Here is a 19,740-nt window from a genome sequence, read left to right on the forward strand (position 1 = left end):
AAAGGGAAATGACATTCAACCTGTGCAATTTTGGTGGTTATACAAAGCCAATTTAATGAAATGTGCATATTTAACCTTGACATGCTAATTTATGGCAACGTCACATCCCATTGCATTTGTTGGTGAGTCCCCCCACTGTTATTTTTAGGATTAGACCCCTGCCAGCAACACCAACGCAGAGTTTGGCAGCCATGTTGCTGCAACATTTATTCTCACACATGACATATACAGATCTCCCACAGATTAAAACATGAATGAATACTATCTCTTTTGCGTACAATCTTATCTTCGGTAGAGAACCCTTGATTTGTAGTCTCCTTCGACGCTCAACAGTGCTGTACCAGAATGAGAGCCTTATAGGAATTATGCAGTAAGATACTGGAAAAGATAAGCTGTTCCACACAGGAACTGTTAGAACATCCAAGCAGGGTGAAATCACTGCTATATCGATATACACAAGGAGGGTTGTGTTAGCTCTTTTCCTAAGCATATACCCAGTTAAAGTGACCCATGCTGTCGTTATCCGTTTTCGCTGGAACTTGTTTAACTGCAAACAAATTATGATAAGGTATAACACGATTCTGGCGAATTCAGGATTATGCAGATTCTGTCAAATAAAATTTAATGAAGGTATGGTGGAAACAGCCAAACGCTGGGTTCTGGACTGCCCGGTGCTGAGTAATTTGCAGAAAAACTTTATTTGGGTAAGCTAGTTCCCCTGTCCTCTAGAAATAATATGAATGCGCTCTGGCACAGATGTTTGGCAGGCAGAACGACGTCCTCTGTAAAAGGAATTACCTGCTTTATTAGAACACTGAATTTGGATGAATCTTAGGATGTGTTATATCATATTTTAATGAATTTATTTATTCTATATGTAATTGATGAGAAATGAAATCTAACGCAATTGTGTTCGCAATCACTTTGTTCGTAATCACTTCTACTATTGGTTTTAATGATTGTTACATTAGAAACAATGTTTTTGTTTTTTCCTCCTTTTTCGTTTTAATTGTTACGTTATTAATCAATGTATCTGAAGTTTTATTAAATGTTGAGTTATCTCAACCCTAAAATAAAAAATAAAACAATGTCTTTCACCTTTCCTGTAGCTGTAACCGATCGGATCTGTACTCTGCAACCCACAAGCATATCCGTAGCCACTAAGACCGGGCAACACACTTAAAGGTTTGTGATGAAAGCCTTGTCAAAATTTACAAAATATGTACCGTGGACCCAAATGTTTTTTGCAGAAATGTTTCTATATCATGAGTGTACATGTTTTCAGCAAATGGAATCCCAGGTATAACTCACTGTGTTTCTCTGGGATTCTGGGTCTTTCCTAATGATTTTTGGTTCAACCAGGAGTGTCAGTTCTTACACGGAATCTCAACCCTAATTGTCCTGTTAATAGCCACCTCAGAGCACTAGAATCTCTTGAAGTAAGATTAAGCAAGTGCCATCAGACCCCTAAAATCTCCCCTCAAAAGTTAGAGGATATTTGCAAGGCCCAGTTCACATTTTGACTCATTGTGGGGTTTAGCTAGGCAGCACAGGAAGGTATACATACAGAAGTCTCGGAATCAGAGGGGGGCTGGAGGGTATGTGGAGAGTTTTGGCCAGCTTTTAAGGGTTTAGAGGAAAGTTCTGGACACTTTGCTAGTTGTGTTTGATTTAGAGTAGTTTGCTGGTCTCAGGAAAATGTGTGTTGCCAATTTGAATTCCTCATTATCTTAGTGATTGTTCAGTGTTTTGTTTATTCCCCCCCCCCCAAAAAAAGAAAAACGGACCTTTATTTTGTTCTCTTTCCCTTTTGCTCCTCCTAATAAAACAAAAAGCACGTCCCCAGTTCTATTTCAAAAGAAAGGAACAATGTTGTTTACCCATCCCAGTTTCATCTGCATGTTTGATGTTGTTGTAATCTCATTGCTATCATTTCTCTATTTGCTCTTGTTTCAGTTGAATTGGTTTGTCGTACACATTGTACCCCTGTACAAACGTGAGCTTTCTAGTGAGTTCACTTGTTAAAGCAATGTTTTTGGTTTTAAGAGGTTTCGGTTTTGTGGTTTCTTCGAGTTCTCATTGGTGATGGGTTCTCTTAAATGCCATGCATGCAACACTGTGAAGGGATGAAGATGGGAGGAGATGAAGAAGGTCCTTATTTCTCCCTATAGAAGTAGGACGATTGTCCTTTGAAGGATGAGGGGCAACATAATGCTTATCATTGTCCCTGATTAATTGGCTTACTTCATGCAGCTTTGCGGGCTCTCTTGCTCATTTGGCGGGCTGCTGAAGAATTGGGAGTGTCCTACTGAGAGTGACAGAGGAGGCAGGGACACGACAATCAGTTGAGCCCTGCAACACAAAGACAAGGCAGGTAGGCCCTCCAGTGGAGGCTCCCACAGAGGCACCAATGGCAGAGGAGCGGAGGGACTGCAGGTGGAGCAGGAGGATATGATTTTTGTTTTCCTATTGGAGGAAGAGATAAATGGAGCAATCACCCTGGAAGCGTATTTTAGATAAGATCCTGCCTTCATGATGGTCATAGAGAAAGGAGAAGTCTTCACCTAGCAAGGGCAAAGTGCCTTGATAGGTGAAATCCATCCGGATGAGTTTCTGTGTGAGGCTGGTGAAGGAAAAGGTCCTATGCCCTGTACTTACCATTGTCGATGAAGCAAAGCAGGTGAGGGAGGAGTACCAAAGAGAGGAGACTTTCATGCCCCTCCACAGTCCACTTGTTCCTGGGTGTGGGAGTTGTTTGGCCTGCCACTGGGGAAGGCTGCTAAGGAAGAGGATGTGGGGGTCGTCTGCAGGGTGTAGGGCTGTGTGAAGAAAGTGAGGTGGGTGCAGAGAGGCAGAAGCAAGAGCTGAAATACCACATTTTCTGGTGACATGCTGACAATTTCGATGCAAATGAGTCTGCTGCCAACCCTGAGCAGACTAGTGGCCTCCCCCTCCCCCAACCCTCTTTGGTGATGAGGATACGTTTTAGAATTCCTCAATGGGCAGGGTACAGCATAATGGCATCAGGTATAAAGTGTCAAGCAGCATAAACAACTGCTGCCACCCAGCTTGCACAATTGGTGACAGTGACACTGCCAAAATGAAGCCAGCATAAGCACCCCATTGCTGACACTGCCCCAACAAGCAGATGGAATGACACTGTGAGCTGTTGTATTTTTGGACAGAATCCTTAAGAATAGATTATGAGGCTGACAGGCACTAATTGCCCCAATTAGATTGAGCCTATAAACCAAGGGACCTGGACTTTTGGCCAGTAGCTGCTAACTGTCATGATGTGAATGCATTAATACAATCCTTTCCTACTGTGGGTACTGTGTAGGTGGAAGGGTTGATGCAGTCATGGAGGCTTGCATGGGGACTCACCACATGCAAGAGTGGCAGCTGTCTGTGGGAGAGATGGAGAATTTAAGTAGCATCCCATAATTTGTGGGAGTGCTTGTGAATGTTAGCTTTGGCATTCTCTGTGTGAGAGCCAAATAACATTTATGTGCCCTTTTTGATAGACCAAAACTGTAAGGAATGGATGAACCCTGTGAGATTGACCAAGGGCTTATTTGCGGTGACTGTGCACTGTGACAAAGACCAATAACAATAAGAAATGGCTGTACCCCATCTGAGAACAGGTAACCTTAAGGGTGGCTGCACACTGTACGAGTATTAGAACTATATGTAGTGGATGAACGTTATGAGATCCTCAAGTGGTGGCTGCACCATGTGAGAGTGAGTGGTATCGTTAAGAGGTATCTCCATACTGTCTGAGAACCTGATAACTTGAGCAGGGAGGAGCGCTGTATGGGAGAGACCAAGACATTTTGACAAGTGATGCTTTTTAGTAACATTCAAAAACGATACTGTTACATGTATGTGTAAGTCAGCAACAAGTCCCCATAACTACTACAGTTATCATTTGGTCAACCTTATTAAACCATGTAACAATCACGCTTCTCTTTTTAGCATCTGACATATACTAGGCTACAAATCACAGACAGCATACGTGCTGGTGTGTTGGCTATGGGTAGATGTCATTCTTCATTCTTCCGCAATTAATTGACTTATCATTTTCAACATGGGGCACTGCAAGGTTTAACCTGTGATTAGAGTCAATAGCGCTGACGGCCCGAAACATGCTCTCAGACTGTACACTTGTGGGGGCAAATATATTCAACAACATTTCTTACAAGTGCAGCTGTCAAGACACACCACCCACGGTACAAATAATGCACTGGGTCATCATCCATTCCCGCAGGAGAAGTATCCAGTAAATAGGAATCAAGCATCTGCACAGCTGATATTCCCATTGTCTGCTCCTGCTGACGACCCATATGTATTTAATATGCCTGAGCCATTGAGACGGATGTACCACATCACCTTCTCCTGGTAGACTTTCAACAGATGTCAATGATAGCCTGGGCATCAATGCCTTTATCTGTGAATGCTCTTCCTGATGCCTGTGTTCTTTTTCCAATTGCTATTGCAAGCAATGCTGCAAGGCATCTTTGCACATGTACACTTTGTTTTCCATCTGGTGATGCTTGCTGTGAGTTCATCTCCAGGAAACATGTGGGTCCACAGCAGTCACATTAAAATGTGCAGCCATAAAGGAAGGCACAATGTACTCAAGTTTACCTTTAAAATACTCTGCCTGGGCATCACCAACTAAAGTGAAATGCTGGTCCATCACCAGCTGGGGTGCATCAGCATGATCTGCCAATGCAGGAGCCTTGTCATGTTGGACATGTTGTGCACACGCAGGTACACCACTCAGTGAACCTCTTTGAGGGACACATTGTGCTGGTTAACCTACAGGGTGGCCTTCTTGAAAGAGTGTAGCACAGCGTAAACATCAGACAGCAGCTGCCATTGACACAGCGTGGAACGTATAACATTTAGAGCTGTGCTCTGAGAGTTGCAGTAATCTGTGATGACATCGCACTGCTCATGTAGCCTGCGCAACATATGCAAAGCAGAGTTCCAATTCATGAACCTCTCAGGTCTTCAGATTGTGCATTGGCAAATGCTGACACACCTACAAAGGGCATAGAACGTTTTTGGCCTGGTTGGAGGGTGACATTATTTACTGCACCATAGCGACCATTTCTTCCACAGGCTGACAATTGCTTATCAAGCATGTAACCATGAGTTGAAGGAAAGATGCAAAGAAGGCGGCATGGATTTCTAAGGCAGCAAGGACATTTGATTCATTGTATGCTGAACAAATCAAATTCTAATTATGCAGCTGAAAACACTGCTCCTCCACCTCCACGTCCTACAACTTCTCCCAGATGTCAACTCCCATGCAAGTTCTGCTCTGAAACCCATGCATAGACAACACTGCCTGATATGTCCAACTTGAAACCTAAGGGAAACCTCTTGCTGCTGTCTGTTCCCTTGCAAATAACACTGATAATTTCAAACAAACCATTTAAACAATTGCAATATGTTTTTTTAGATAACAAATAGTCCTCTTGAAAGATGCATGTTATATGGTAGGTTAAAAGGAGAAGACAGATTAATATGTACCATTCTCAAAAAGGTTTATTCGAAAATAATAAAGAAAAGGTCTAACTTTCCCTATCTAACACAACTAAACGAGGGTGCTCGTCATCAATGGTAAAGTCCACAGCAAAAGTATGTCCTCCCTCCAAGACCTGAGGTTTCGTCACTTTTTTTCTGGCATTTGGCCCCGATGAGGTCAAACAGAGGATACATATTGATCACAAATTAAGTCAGCAACCCAAAAATTCAGGAATCAGATTAAGCGGAGTCGCTGTTATTTGTGGTTCGATTTATTTGACTTTGTGTATTTGTTAGAGTGTTACTTATAAAAGTGATAGTGATTTTTGTACCATCCTGCATGAAAATGACGGGATTGAATATTCATTTCGGTTTTGTATACACACTTATTTGAAAAAGAGTTCTTCATTTATGGAAACTACAATGTACGTTTAATATATGTCTATGTATTTTTGTATACGTTAATTGAAAAATGAAAAAATGATTGATATATAAAACAATTTGTTTATCAGCTAATTAATACATGTTGAAAAATGCTTTTTTGAATACTGTATGTGTATTTGCATGCTTTAATCAGCAGATACAGTTAAAACTTTGTTGAGGATGCTAATGGGCAGATTGTTGAAAGCCCTATAACCAAAGAATTAGATGCAAATCAGAGAAGACTTACAGGAATTGGAGTAAGTTAGTAGAAATATATGTGGCAGGGCGAGAATCGTGAATCCTTGAATGACTCTCATTCTTCTTATGGTTTTGCCATTCACTGGGATGGGTTTGAGCCTTGTCAACTATGTGTTCCCCACTGGGACGAGTAGGCCAACTCCAATCATTATATCCATGCTTTCAGAGGGTTCAAATATACTCGTCATATATGCCCTGTTCCCCAGGTTTCCCGCTCTCCCTGTTACATTTATTTTAGTAGGGCTGTGTTGCTCATTGGCAATTGGCTCTCTTCGGTCTGCAGTCAGGATGGCATTACTGTCCGTACACTCTGCTTCATTGGAGACACGTCCGTGTTAGTTTGTGGTATCGGCATAGGAGGTGTTTGTGTCTCACTGCCCTCTCACTCCACCAATTAGATTCCTCTTCTTCCCAACGGTTTCTCCTGTCGGTAGACATACCTTCCTAGGTCTGTCTTCGGAGCGCTTCGGCTAAAGCACTTTTGTGTTGGGCTTTCTCCTAAACCCTTCTTGGATGTCCCTCCTGTGATGTACACGCATGTGACAAACTTCCTCCATTTGTTCTCCCACTCCATGCACGTCAGGCGCCTCCTTTCACACAATGCCAGCAGCTCAGCAAAGCAGTGTTCTCCCTGAGTCACCAGCCTCTGTTCTCCAGCCATGATATGATATGATGTGATAAGGCATATATAACACGCCTATACACAAGTGTTTTGAGTCGCGACAAGGCAAGGGAGGGGGAACAGAGGGAAGACAGACAGCGATCCTACTAGGCCAAGTATCATTCAAATCGCGCAAGTGCATGTGAAGGGGGAAAGGGAGAGGGGAAAGTGCAGTACATGGGAGAGGGGAAGTGCAGTACATGGGATAGTAGAATAAATAAGATAAATAAATGGCAGGATGGTGGCAAGTGCAAGGTAAGAGCAGACATAAGTGCTGGTGGGGGACTGTAGGGATACAGAATACAGTCCCCAGGTGCGGGGTTGCCGGGGAGGCAGTGCACGTGCGCAAATGGCGGGGCCTGGGCCCAAGGTCACAAAGGGTGGCCATGTAGCCAGTGCAGTTTTAGCTCGGAATTCAGTAGGGGAGAGAGGGAGACAAAGCAGAAGAAAAGAGGAAGGTTTGGAGGTGCTTCTGGTAACGGAGATGGTTCTCCTCAAGTTTCAGGGAGGCAGGAAGGCTGTTCCAGAGGGAGGCCCCAGCCGAGGTGAGAGATCTACCACCAACTCGTTGCTTGGAGAAGCGACTGACCCTGAGGGAGTTGGAGGCGGATGAGTGAAGAGCTGGAGCAGGAAGATATTTGGGAAGAGATAGTTGAAGGTTTTGCAGCCCCAGGCCCCAGAAGGCTTTGTGGACAATGCAGACGGTTTTGAACTTAATCCTTGCAGCCACTGTGAGCCAGAGCAGAGTTTTCAGTCCTGGAGAGATACAATCCCATAGCTTGAGGCCAAGGACAAGTCTTGCAGTCCTGTTCTGGATAAGTTGCAGAGGGCAGAGTGTAGAGGCAGGCAGATTTAGATATAGGCTGTTGCATTAGTCCAGCCTAGAGAGAACCAGGGCTCTGGAGACGGTGGGAAATAAGTGAATGCATATAACGAGCCAAATTGCTAATGCATGCAAATATTCCTTGGTATAACAACAATTGTTTTACAACAAACTAATGGGTGAAGAGACCATCCTAAAAGCAGCATTTCAACTAATGTTCGGATGCAGGTCCAACCACCTCCCCCACCCAAGCGGTTCTGACTGAGAGCTATGCGGTAAAGAGAGCTGCAATAGATAACATAAGGTATCAGGCAGGAGGGCGAGGCCTGCATAAGGGATATCATAATAGATGTAGGGAGTCCAGAATGGGGGGTAACCTCGGTGGGAAATATGCTGAACCAATACCATTTAGTGGAGTTAGGTCTAAAATGGGAAGGACTCAGCACTGGCAGAAAATGGCCAGAGTTGTTCAGCTCCAGCGCACATTTTCATCCCGTTCCCCTTGCAGGCTGGGGAGGAGAAGGTTATTTTGCTCACAAGATATAACTGTTCATTGTGCACACTGCAGGTCCTTGCCAGTCGAAAAGGAATGTGAGCAGCGAAGAATGGGTAGTGGTGTACCTGGCTACGATTGATGATCTCATAAAAAGCAGGGAAGAGGTCTGAAGCTGCCAAAACATAGATCCCTGATATAGAGCTCCCATGTGCCCCATCCCGCAGCCACTCTGTTTGAACTACCAGAGGTGCACCATCCAGAGCTCTAAATCTCTCAACTGACCATTGATTGTGTGTCTGCACCATGCAACCCTTGAGAGGGGGCAGATGCCAGTGGGGGTGTCCATAGACCATGCCCTGTGATTTGTACTGCGAGGTGCGCAGGGTAAGAATAGTACATTTAAGCCAACAGTGGGGAGACATGGCAGGGGTGCCAGAGCATCTGGGATCGAGCTAAGTTTCTCACATTTCTGAGGGCTAACTTGACCTAAAACGGTCCACCAAGCTCATGTCTAACTTACCAGGTGCACATCACATGGTCAAAATGTGAAATAAAGGTCTATTTATCTAATGAACCAATTAAGTTACTAGGGTGAACTCATCTCTGCCGAGGTTCATGTGAAAGAAGATCGACACACTCAACTACAGCCAATCATCGGATGCTCTATAAGCGGTTGACTGTATGTACATAGTGGGGCCCCAACAAAAATAATGAAGACATGACACTGTATATTGGTTTTCATCATGAGTGAAGTTTTTGTTCCTTAAAATGCTTTGTTTGCCATGAACTAACCATTGTGCTCCACAGCAGTAAGATTTGAATGCCCCTATTGACATGTATTTTTCCTTTTGGAAGTAAAACCTTGCTATTCTTGCAAATGATGTTCCGAGCTTTTTTTCCCTATACTGTTGCATTTATGCTGTATCTGTTTGTCTGGAGATCTGCCTCACAAATTTGGTGATCCCAAAGGTATCCCACATTTTCTGCAGAGACAGATGCTTCCTGGCAGTACATCTCGAGGGGTGGTGCCCACCTGCAGCAACCAGTCCGTTGTGCCCTAGCTGGAATGGTATCCTCATCCGACGTAAAGGGGGTGTTGGAACGATACATAGTCGTTTTTGTGGTTTATTGATTTTGTTGTTGGTTTTGACTGGACCAAGAGGGGTCCATGGTGTTTATGGAGTGGTGTATGGTGTGCAGGATGGAGGTGTGAGTGGTGAGTGTGGTAGATGGCATGGAAAGTATTGGTGCAAAGAGTGGGAGTGGGTGGAAAAAAAAGGGTGTGATACGGGTGAACAGTTAATGATATTGATGAGGACTTCAGGGGATGTGGGCGACAGATGGGTACAAGGGAATTGCTAGGGCAGTTTTCTGACAGACAAATACATTTTCTGAGCATAAAAAAGGATAAGACGGGTGGCAACGAATATGGCGCCAAGGACCCCATTCAAATATATGTGTACTGCATTGCCTTTGTATAAGGATAATATTTTTAAGTACTATAAGCAGTGTGTGTCCGAGACACGGGGAGGGTTGTTCCAATCATGGCCCGAGCAGGATACAAATAACAAAGGCATATTAGGACATATGTACACATTTTTGCCATCTAAATATAAGGATAAAAAGCTTCAAAAGAGGAAGGAATTGTTCAAATTGTGGAAAATGGTGAAAGATTTAGAGGTCGCTCCCTTAAGCCAGGCGAAGTCACATGCAGGAGTACTCACAGTAGAAAGCAGAACTGTCCCCACGGCACTGCCTGGGAATGATTGTCCTACCCCCTCCGGACCAAGTTCAGAGAACAAAGAGCGTTGTGCCATGCTGTAACCTCTGCTAGGATTCTACCCCACCCGTGTCGCCCTAGGCTACACAAACCGCACATATGCCCCCCCCACCCGCTAGTGCTCTCCCCCTATCACTATGACAAGCACAGTATCAAAATATTCCCAACACAATGCCCTCTTACACAACCAAGCCAAATGGAGAGGCAGCCAAGGGTATGATACCCGAGAAGGAGGTAGAAGATGCTTTAAAAGCATCACAGGAAGAATTGGCTGTATTTAGAGTAAAGAGACGGGAATGACAGAAATCGTTATTTGTATTGGACAAGTGGCGAGCAGAAGATATTTTGTTCAGGATCGATAGCAGCGATATCAAGAATGTACATTTGGAAAGGGAGGGCAAGGTAATAGGAAGACAGTGAGTAGGAAGTTTGACTTATGGGACGGTGAGGTCAGAAGACGAGATGGGCGGAGACCCAGGAGAAGACGGGTGGAATATGGTGGATGAGGTGGGGGAAGGAGAGGCCCTACCTGCGATGTTGCTTCAAGTGGAAATCTTAGAGGGACGCAATTGCGGAACAGATACGGGCGAATAGCAGTAGCTAAAGGGAAGGGTGTGGAGAAGAAGATGAGGAAGGTGAAGGCTACACAGTTCTCCCTACTGCACAAAAAGCCAGGAAGAGCACATTATATTTGGTGGCCACAGATGGACACAAACAACTTAATTAAAAGTTTGCCATTCCTTTCTGCTTGGGAAGAAGATTTACGCATTTGAGAAAAAAAAAGGTGGGGATTACATTGGCTGCGTGAGATCTGAAGAGTTTATTTGTCACAATACTGGGATGTAATTTGGGGAAAGGCGAGGTACCTGGGTGTACGATTAGGGGATGATATTCATAATGGCGCCCACTTTAACAACATTAGAGCCCAGGAGTTGGCAGCCCTGTGCTGTGCGTATCCTAATATGATCAATCTCCAATCGATTATGAAGTGTGCAATGGGAGACGATGAAGACCTGGCCCAGTATATTTTACAACCCCAAGAGATGTGGAAGGTTGAACAGGGGAATCGTGGGAATGGGCGATCCCCTTCTTTTATTTTGTGACAAAAAGGGGACGTCTCAAGGTGGTTCAAAAGGCCCTCAACAAAATAGTGGGGATAGAAAACAAAGGGTGGGTGGAGATACAATCTAGTATCATACACCACTGTAAACGGTTGAAAGAAAAGAAGGAAATGTCCCAACTGCTTCAGTAAGAGGAAGCAAAACTAGTACAAAATAAATTAGCAAAGATATGGAGTTGCCTGTGATCACAGCATTACACGGCCCCAGATAGAGACAAGGGTGGTGCAGGCAACATGTGAGCAGACACTGCATGGATAGGAGGGTACAACTGGAAAAGTGGGTTTCAAACTCAATACCAGGATTTATTTATTTATTTATTCCTTTATAAAGCGCTCAAAGCCTCAAGGCAACTAGGCGCTGAATACAAACTTATGAAGATGGTTACAGGTATTTGAAGCCTAGCGCCAGAGTTACAGAATTACACTTTTACAGAATTACGCTTTTACACATTACACAATATACATTTATATACACAAGAAGGACCCCAAGTAGTACCCTTTTACACTTTACACAAAGTACATTTATATACACAGGTTTAAGCGGTATTGAACCAATACCCAAGCATCTACTGTAGTAGATGTAATGGCCCTGGGGAGGCTACTTGCATGGAAAGGGGGGTTTTGCGGGCCATTTTAGAGGATGGGAGGATTTGAGGGGAGGTACGATTAGTGGAAGATACAATCACATTTTTTCTAGGACAAACACCTATCCAGATTTGGCCAGCCCACAGACAGTTCTTGTGTGCCCAGTCCTGTCCATCGCTGCTGACCCAGAAGAGGAATCCTTGGTGGGAGTGTACTTAGCCAACAAGCCCTTTATTTTTATGGTAGACACTGACACCACAAAATCGTGCATCAAGGAGGAATATTTCCTTAATCAGGTGACATCATGGACATGCAGGGCTTCTTTGGGGCACTTAAATCAGTTGCTTTTAAAGAAGAATTGGCTAAGAAATTGGAGGGCAAGAAAGTGTGGGCTCCCCTGTTATTTTCAGAAACCTCCTCTTTCAATTTATTGGGATGAGATGTGTTCAGTAAAATCAATATGACCATCTTGTTTAGTGAAAGAGGAATAGTGTGTTCCACCCCAGGGATGTGCGTATAACATCCATTGTATATATTCATACGCTAGGAAGTGAGGTGGCAGCTCGAGGAGTTCTGATACACCAAGGCGTGTTCTTTTACAGTCTGGCAATGTTGTTGCATGCAATTCCAAGCATAGGAAATGGGTGGTGCAGAGTACCCATTGATTTTATGTTCAGACGTGCAATGCCCCAAGAGCACATTGCGGGACGATCCTCATGCTAGATATTGAAGGAGCATTGGTGGCAAAGGACAACATTTTTTGATAGTGGTATACCCGCAGGGGATGCAGTGGCATACAGTGCTGTGCATTGATCCAACAATGCTATAGGAGGAATAGACTGACACTGTGTTGTTTGAAGACAAGGATGAGGAGGGGGAGAGAGTAGTCGCCATTATATCCTCTGTGAAATTATCATCCAATATCGGAAGGTCCCGTTTCCTATGTTTGTGGCAGGCAGGGTTCCATCATTTAGTAAAGAAGATGTGGCCCAGGTCCCTGATGTATTGTGGACAACCAACACCCATGATGTAGGTCCCCTGAGAAGTGTGACCTCAATACGAATCACCCTTAAATCAGGTGCATGTTACCACAAGTTAAACAATGCCCATTGTCAAAGGAGGTGGAGCAAGGCATCAATTACACCATCACTGCACTGTTACATCAATTAATTATTGGATCTTCTAATTCACCATGTAATACGGCCATCTACCCTATTAAAAAGTCAAAGGGTACCAGCTGGAGAATGATTCAGGATTTGCACCCTCTGAATGACATAGTGCAGTCAGGATTTCCAGTTGTACCAAACATCACAACACCATTATGCAACATACCCACAGCAGTTACACACTTCACGGTCATAGACTTGAAGAATATGTTTTTCTCTGTGCCTTTACACCCAGACTTTCACTATCTCACCGTATTTACCCATGGTGGGAGGCAGTTCAAACACACACGTTTGCTCCAGGGGTATTGTGCGTCACCTAGCATTTTCAACAGGCTGCTGTACACGGATTTGGGCAACATACATGTGCCCAGTATGATAATCCAGTATGTAAATGATCTGTTGGTGTGCAGCACTAGTGAACAGCAGTGCAGGACAGATTCAATCACTCTTTTACAATTGTTAGCAGACAAAAAGTACAAAGTGGGTATGACCAAGTTACAGTATTGCCAGCAAGAAGTGGTGTATCTTGGGCAGCTCATTCCTGTCCAGGGTAAACAAATAATACTTGATCGAGTAGCTGCAGTGTGCATCATCCCCAGCCCATCACAGGAAACTGCACGCATACATTTTCCGGACTGTGTAACTAGTGCAGGGCCTGCATCATTGATTACACCATGTACACACAACCCCTTTTGCAAGCACTGAGCGATGCCCAGAAAACAATAGCTACTATTAAAAGGACAGAGGAGATGCCCACTAGTTTTAAAGAACTCAAGGAACTGATTGCTACCACTCCTGTGTTGGCAACCCCAGATTACACTCACAGTGTTTACCTTTTCTCACACTCTGATGGTCAAATGATGACATCAGTACTGACTCAGAAGAGCACAATGGGCCAAATTCCCCCTGCATATTACAACGGTATGTTAGACCCCCATCCTGCAGGGTCAATTCCATGTAAACAGGTGCTTGCTGAATTTGCCATAGAGAAGTCTGCAACTATCACCGTGGAGTGTTCCATCACTCTCTGTGTGGAACGTGCACTATTTGCAATTCTAGAAAGCTTTAAATCCATGTTGACAACACAGTAGGCATTCATGCATGAGATAATACTGTCTAGCCCCAACATCCACATAGTACAGTGCAAACAGTAATCCTGCTACCTTTCTGACTGAACCTATCACTGATAATAATGAAGTGCACAACTGCACAACCTATGACGGGCCTGACAATGACATCCTAAAAGCATGCAAGGTATTCTTCGTTGATGTATCAGCAACTTTTGACCAAGAGACATGCAGGAGACAAGCAAGAGACATACAGGTGCAGCTCTGGCCCACCTAGTTGATAGAGAATATGAGACAGGGGCACAGAATAGTTTGCCCATGCATTATTCCACCCAGGATGCCAAACTGATGTCTTTGATCGGGGCACTGGAGGCTTCTCAAGGATGCAGAGTGATGATTTACTCCAATTCGGAATATGTTACCACTACTTTGCATTCCAGTCTGGCTAGGTGAAAGAGGAGGGGATTTAAGAGAGAAGATGGACTATTCTTCAGCATATTCTGGTTCGGTAATACCCTGGTCCAGAGTGTAGGGTCCTCCTGCGTCTTTCAGCATAATTGTTTTTTCAGCCCTTGGCTGTGCAGGTCTTCAAATGTGTACTTTTTTTGTACCCCTTATCTAGGGGTTTATTGTATGTATGAATTGTTTTTTCCCCAGTGTGGTTTTCGTAGCACCTGTTGGTGGAGTATAGCGACACCATGGCTGATTCAGACACTACCTCCTTTACAGAGGCACACATAGCAGAACTTATTGAGGGTCCTTAATATTTTGATAATCTACATTTATCTAATCAAGACAACAGTAACTCCAGTGAAGCCTTACTTAGGCTTAAAAAGAAGCTATTCCAAACAGAAATGCATGGGCATGTGTTGAAGGAATATTTAAAATCAAGCATTATACTACAAGGCCTGCAAGTGAAGATTTTTCCTTGTCTCTTTTTAGATGACTTGGAATATAAGACCGCTTTTAGTCAGGTGGCGACTAAATGTAGACGAGACTCATTAGTACTGACTATAACAACAGCCTAACGAGGGAGCCACAAAATAACAGAAACACTAGTTGAACAAGGAACAGATTGTCTAACTAATGCATTGATTACTGAGGCAAAACAAAAACTTGAACAGTTAGAGAAATCATTTCAGGAATTCAACACTATAACTATTGAAAAAAAGACACATAAACTTAAGAATGATATTTCTATGTTCATGAATGAGCATGTATATCCCTATTTGGCATATAACTTTAGCTATCAATTGTTCTGGAAATTAATACAGGAATGGGTCAAAAAAGATGGGTCACTTTTTCAGATACTTCATCAAGCAACTCATGCAATGAGGACTTGTCTAATCAAACAGTGGGTGGTTACCCTTTTCGAGCAAGGGGCAGTTGCAGAGGCCGCAGAAACGTCCATCAAGGCAGAGCAACCAGCAGTATGCAAATGTTGAATGCCCCCCCCCCGCAGGGGCCATCATAACAGGATTTTCAGACACACAACCAGGCTTACGGGTGGTAAAAGAAGCTTCTCACCAGCAAAGTAAAACACTTCTTGAGAAAACTTAGATTGAAGTTTTATTTTTCTGATAAAGCTAATACCACTGAAGCTAATGTATCAGGGTTGACTGTACCGTCATCCTTCACTCCCACCTCTTGTGACATTCCACCAGAGTTGGTTACTTTCGAAAGAATTGTGTTGAAAGAACTTGAAAAGCCTATCCAACACCAGACAAATGTCGTCCACCCTAATCTAGAACTGTCAGAATTCTGAGCCATTGAATCTTTGGCTCATGATACTTCGATAGTTATAAAAGCGGCAGATAAGGGCAGGAGCATTGTGGTCTGGGATGCAAAGTCTTATGATCAGGAAGTCCAAAGATTGTTGGACATTCCAGGCCACTACACAAGAATTTCCAAAGATCCAACAGTGATGATTAAGAAGAAAATCCTACTGTTGATTAAATGAGCGGTACAAGAAGGATATTTATCCACCAAACAATTTGAATTTATCAGTCAAAGTACTGCACTGTTTTATATAATTCCCAAGTGCATAAGGATACTTCCAATCCTCCCATTGTATCGGGCTGTGGGTCAAATCTTGAGCTGTTGTCTCAATATGTAGATTTTTTTATTAAACCAATTGCAATGGCCACAGCCACATTCTTACTTGACTCAAGGGATGTGATTAGCTTAGTGGAAGGCTTGGATTTTGACTCTAGTAAGCAAATTCTTGTGACACTCGATATTGAAGCGCTATGCACCTCACGATAAAGCAGTGCGCAGTTTACAAATTATGCTAGAAAGACGCCCCACACCACATGATGTGCCCACAGATGTTTTGGAGTTTGTGTGCTGAATTGGTACTTTAAGTTCAAGGAGACCTTTTTTTCTGCAAACTAAAGGGACCGCCCTGGGCTGAACTTTTGCTCCTAATTTGGCCATTATTTTCATGGCGCTGTTAGAAGAGAACAAAGTTTTGAGTAACATGAACCCGTTTTTTGAACAGATCAAATATATCAACAATATATTGACGATATTTTACTTATCTGGGAGGGCAATGTGAGACATTGCTATTGTTTGTGGATTGGCTTAACCAGGTTGATCCTAACATACATTTCACATTTGACTATTCTACTATGAGAATCTCATTTATGGATTTGGCAATTTATAATGAGTGAGGTACCCTGCCGACTGAACTTCATAGGAAACCTACTGAAAGAAATACTACGTTGCAATTCGACAGCTAACATCCTAAAAGTCTGTTACATAATCTTCCCTATGGGATGTTTTTACGTTTATGTCATAATTGCACAAACATCACAAACTTTAATAAACACGCTGATGTTATGGAAATAAGGATCCCCTAGGAAATTCATTAGACATTCTAGAAAACGAGTATGGTACATTAATCTTGAGTCACTGCTCTGCCATAATGTCAGACCTACTGATCAAGACCAATTGGTGTTCGTGTCTACCTTTTGCCTGCATAGCAATGCCATTAAAGGAATAATTCTAAAGAATTGGAGAATTCTCAACTCAACGGAAGTTAAATTACAAAAACCACTGTTTGCATTTAATAAAAGTAAACATTTAAGACAGAAACTCACGCGTGCCAGGCGAACTTCCCCTAAATGTAAAACAGTCAAAGGCACCAATTTTAATCCTGTGTTAGCACATTATCCTTGCACTTCATGTGTGGCTTGTATTTGCATTTGTATATGTTTATTTATAACGCGCAGACCATCAGGCCCGGGGGCATCAGAGCGCAATTTGTACAGGGTTGCAAGAAAAGAACATACAGGCAGATAGATTACAATAAAAGTATATCAAAACAGCATAATAACAATCTTAATAATTACAAATATTACACATGGTACAGTGTCCCTAGGCTCCGCAGAGGAAGTATCCCTGAAGTATTCAAAGAAAATTACATCTTTTTGTTGTGAAAGTAGGACACAGGACTTATGTACTTTTAGTACTTGTAAAAGTAAAAATGTAATCTACGCGGTCCAATGCCGTTGCCAAATGTTGTACATTGGTAAAACCTCAAGACAGGTACATGTACGCATTAACGGACATCGATCGAAAATCAGAACAAGCAATCTTAATGCACCCATGGTTCTCCATTATGTGGAGATGGGCCATACTGTGAAACAGCTACCATGGTTTTGCGTGGTAAAAATTCGAGAAAGCAATACATCACACACAATAAATAGGCTTGCATAGAAGGAACAACTTTGTATTTTCAACCTTAAAACATTAGATAAAGGCATCAATATGTTAGAACCATGGGATTTCAACTCGTAAATAGAGTGTAGAAATTTCATATTTTGCAAATTCTTGTTAATTTCTTGTACGGATGGGACTTTGATGTGCAGGCGCTGCCCATCTTTGTTGTTGTATCTGTGTACATTGGCCAGCATTTTTCCATTCTATTGATGCATATATATTTCATTACATACTGCTCCTTTAAATTGGGCATTGCTAGCTGGGTTAGTAGAGTCCCCTAGAAATGGGTCTTTGCATAGCCGCAGTGGTTGACTATCTTTCCATTCTTTATTAGTTGGTGTAATCTCATTTAGTAGTGTGATTGGCCAATTGGGTTACTGACATTCATAGTAGAAGGGCAGTTCCTTTCTCGTTTAATAATACGGCAGCCTTTCATGAGTCACGACGTACGCACTGATCACATGATACCATGGACAATCGACCTTCTGACGACTTGTGTACGTTTCCACACAGCGTTGTGGTGGCTAGCAGGCAGTATGTGCATGTATTCCGTGCACAGCCATATGTACTACATCAGTAAGTACTTCTCTGATGCTTTACATTCATTTATACTTTCAGAGCTGCTTCATCTTTATTAAGGTAGCTTGACACTGCTCCTTAATAATCTATGTTAGTGTGTTCATGTTATTCTAAACATTTGGTTGGCATTTGAGATGAAATATGTTTTCGTCTGTAAGAAGTGCAACAAACGATGTGGCCTTTATTTAAACCCTGATCCTTTTTTAGGAGACAGATAGGTTTTCCTGCCAGACCCTTTTGAATGATACATGATCTCTTGATTGTGTCCCAGATATACATCTTACGTGCTTTCGTCACATTTTTATGACACGTATAGGTTTTCTTATCGGACTCTTCTGAATGATATATGACCCCTTAATTGTGTCCAAGATATACACTTCATGCGCATTAGTTACATTTTGGAGACGGCTCTGGTTCCTGAGTGGGAAGCCTTAGTTTGCTTCTTGTACTTATGTGGAGTAGCAGGCTCCAAGTTAAATTCTGCAATCTCCTTTTCCACCCCATAGGTTGTATGGAAATGTAGCCTGATTGAATTATGCATCCTGTCTACAAGCAAGACACTACAGTGCTAGAGCCAATTTTATCCTGTCACTAATGTATAAATTAACGGTGACAGTATCCAATAGGAATGAACCATAATCTGTTCCTACTAGTGAGGTGAGCAACTCCTGTTAACAACAATTGACAACAAGTTCTGATAAGTGGCTGCATTTTCAGCATCCTCATAACTTTCCTTGGTTATGTCCATTTTAGACATTGGTGCTACTTCTGTACAAGAGAGCATATTATAAATGTATGCCTGTGGCGTCTTTGAAGCACATGGGCGCTGTTAGGTAAGATTTCCACAGAGCTGGTAAATCTTCCTTTCCGGGTTCAACTCCAGAACTATTTGCTTTTCCAGTGGGATATTTTTGATTAATACCTCAGTGAGTGGGAACCTTTTTCCACACTCACCTAATCTTTAACTCTTTTTATGGGTGTCATTTTTAAGACTCTCCATAGAGTCTTTTAAAAGTTATCATGTCTAAAAACGTATTGGAAATAAGTGCCTGTTGATACCCTAGGGGCTCCCCATTTAACTTTCTTGTGCTAAAGCTTGAGTGAACTACCGTTCCCATGGGTAGAAAGGATCTTTGGATCCGTTTTACATTTTATTCTGTGAAACCAGCACACCCCACCTTATGTGGAGTGCTGGGGAGATACAATGTATCCCCTTTCACATTAAAACTGTAACATTTCTGTTACAGTGACAAGCTTACCTTTAATGGCTGGTGGCAGTGTTACCTTTTACTCATTTGGTGCGCCTTTACCACGGGATGTAATCACAGCTGCAGTAAAGGCACCTAAAGGTGCTAATTTTTCCAAAATGGCCCCTGTCTTCTTTTTCTGCCATTTTAGTGTTTCGTGTCGTTTCTTGTCTCTTCCCCTGACATCCAGGGCAGGAAATTTCTTTGTTTGAGTTTTATCTTTGGCGGGATTCCCCTGGACACCCCACCCAGGCTCCAGTCAGTCTGTAAGCACAGG

At 42.8% G+C, this 19,740-nt stretch overlaps 1 long non-coding RNA gene across 1 annotated transcript in view; it reads left to right on the forward strand.

The window, feature by feature from the left end:
* The first annotated feature begins 1,104 nt into the window (after positions 1-1,104).
* The window catches only part of LOC138515462 (uncharacterized), a 91,784-nt gene continuing 73,148 nt past the window's right edge, over positions 1,105-19,740 (forward strand). Inside the window, exon 1 of the long non-coding RNA XR_011282015.1 lies at positions 1,105-1,185. This is a non-coding gene — a long non-coding RNA (uncharacterized lncRNA). The remainder of the gene's footprint in view (positions 1,186-19,740) is intronic.

Source organism: Ambystoma mexicanum, chromosome 6q (assembly GCF_040938575.1).
Source record: "Ambystoma mexicanum isolate Mex_15411 chromosome 6q, UKY_AmexF1_1, whole genome shotgun sequence".
Lineage (NCBI taxonomy): Eukaryota > Metazoa > Chordata > Amphibia > Caudata > Ambystomatidae > Ambystoma > Ambystoma mexicanum.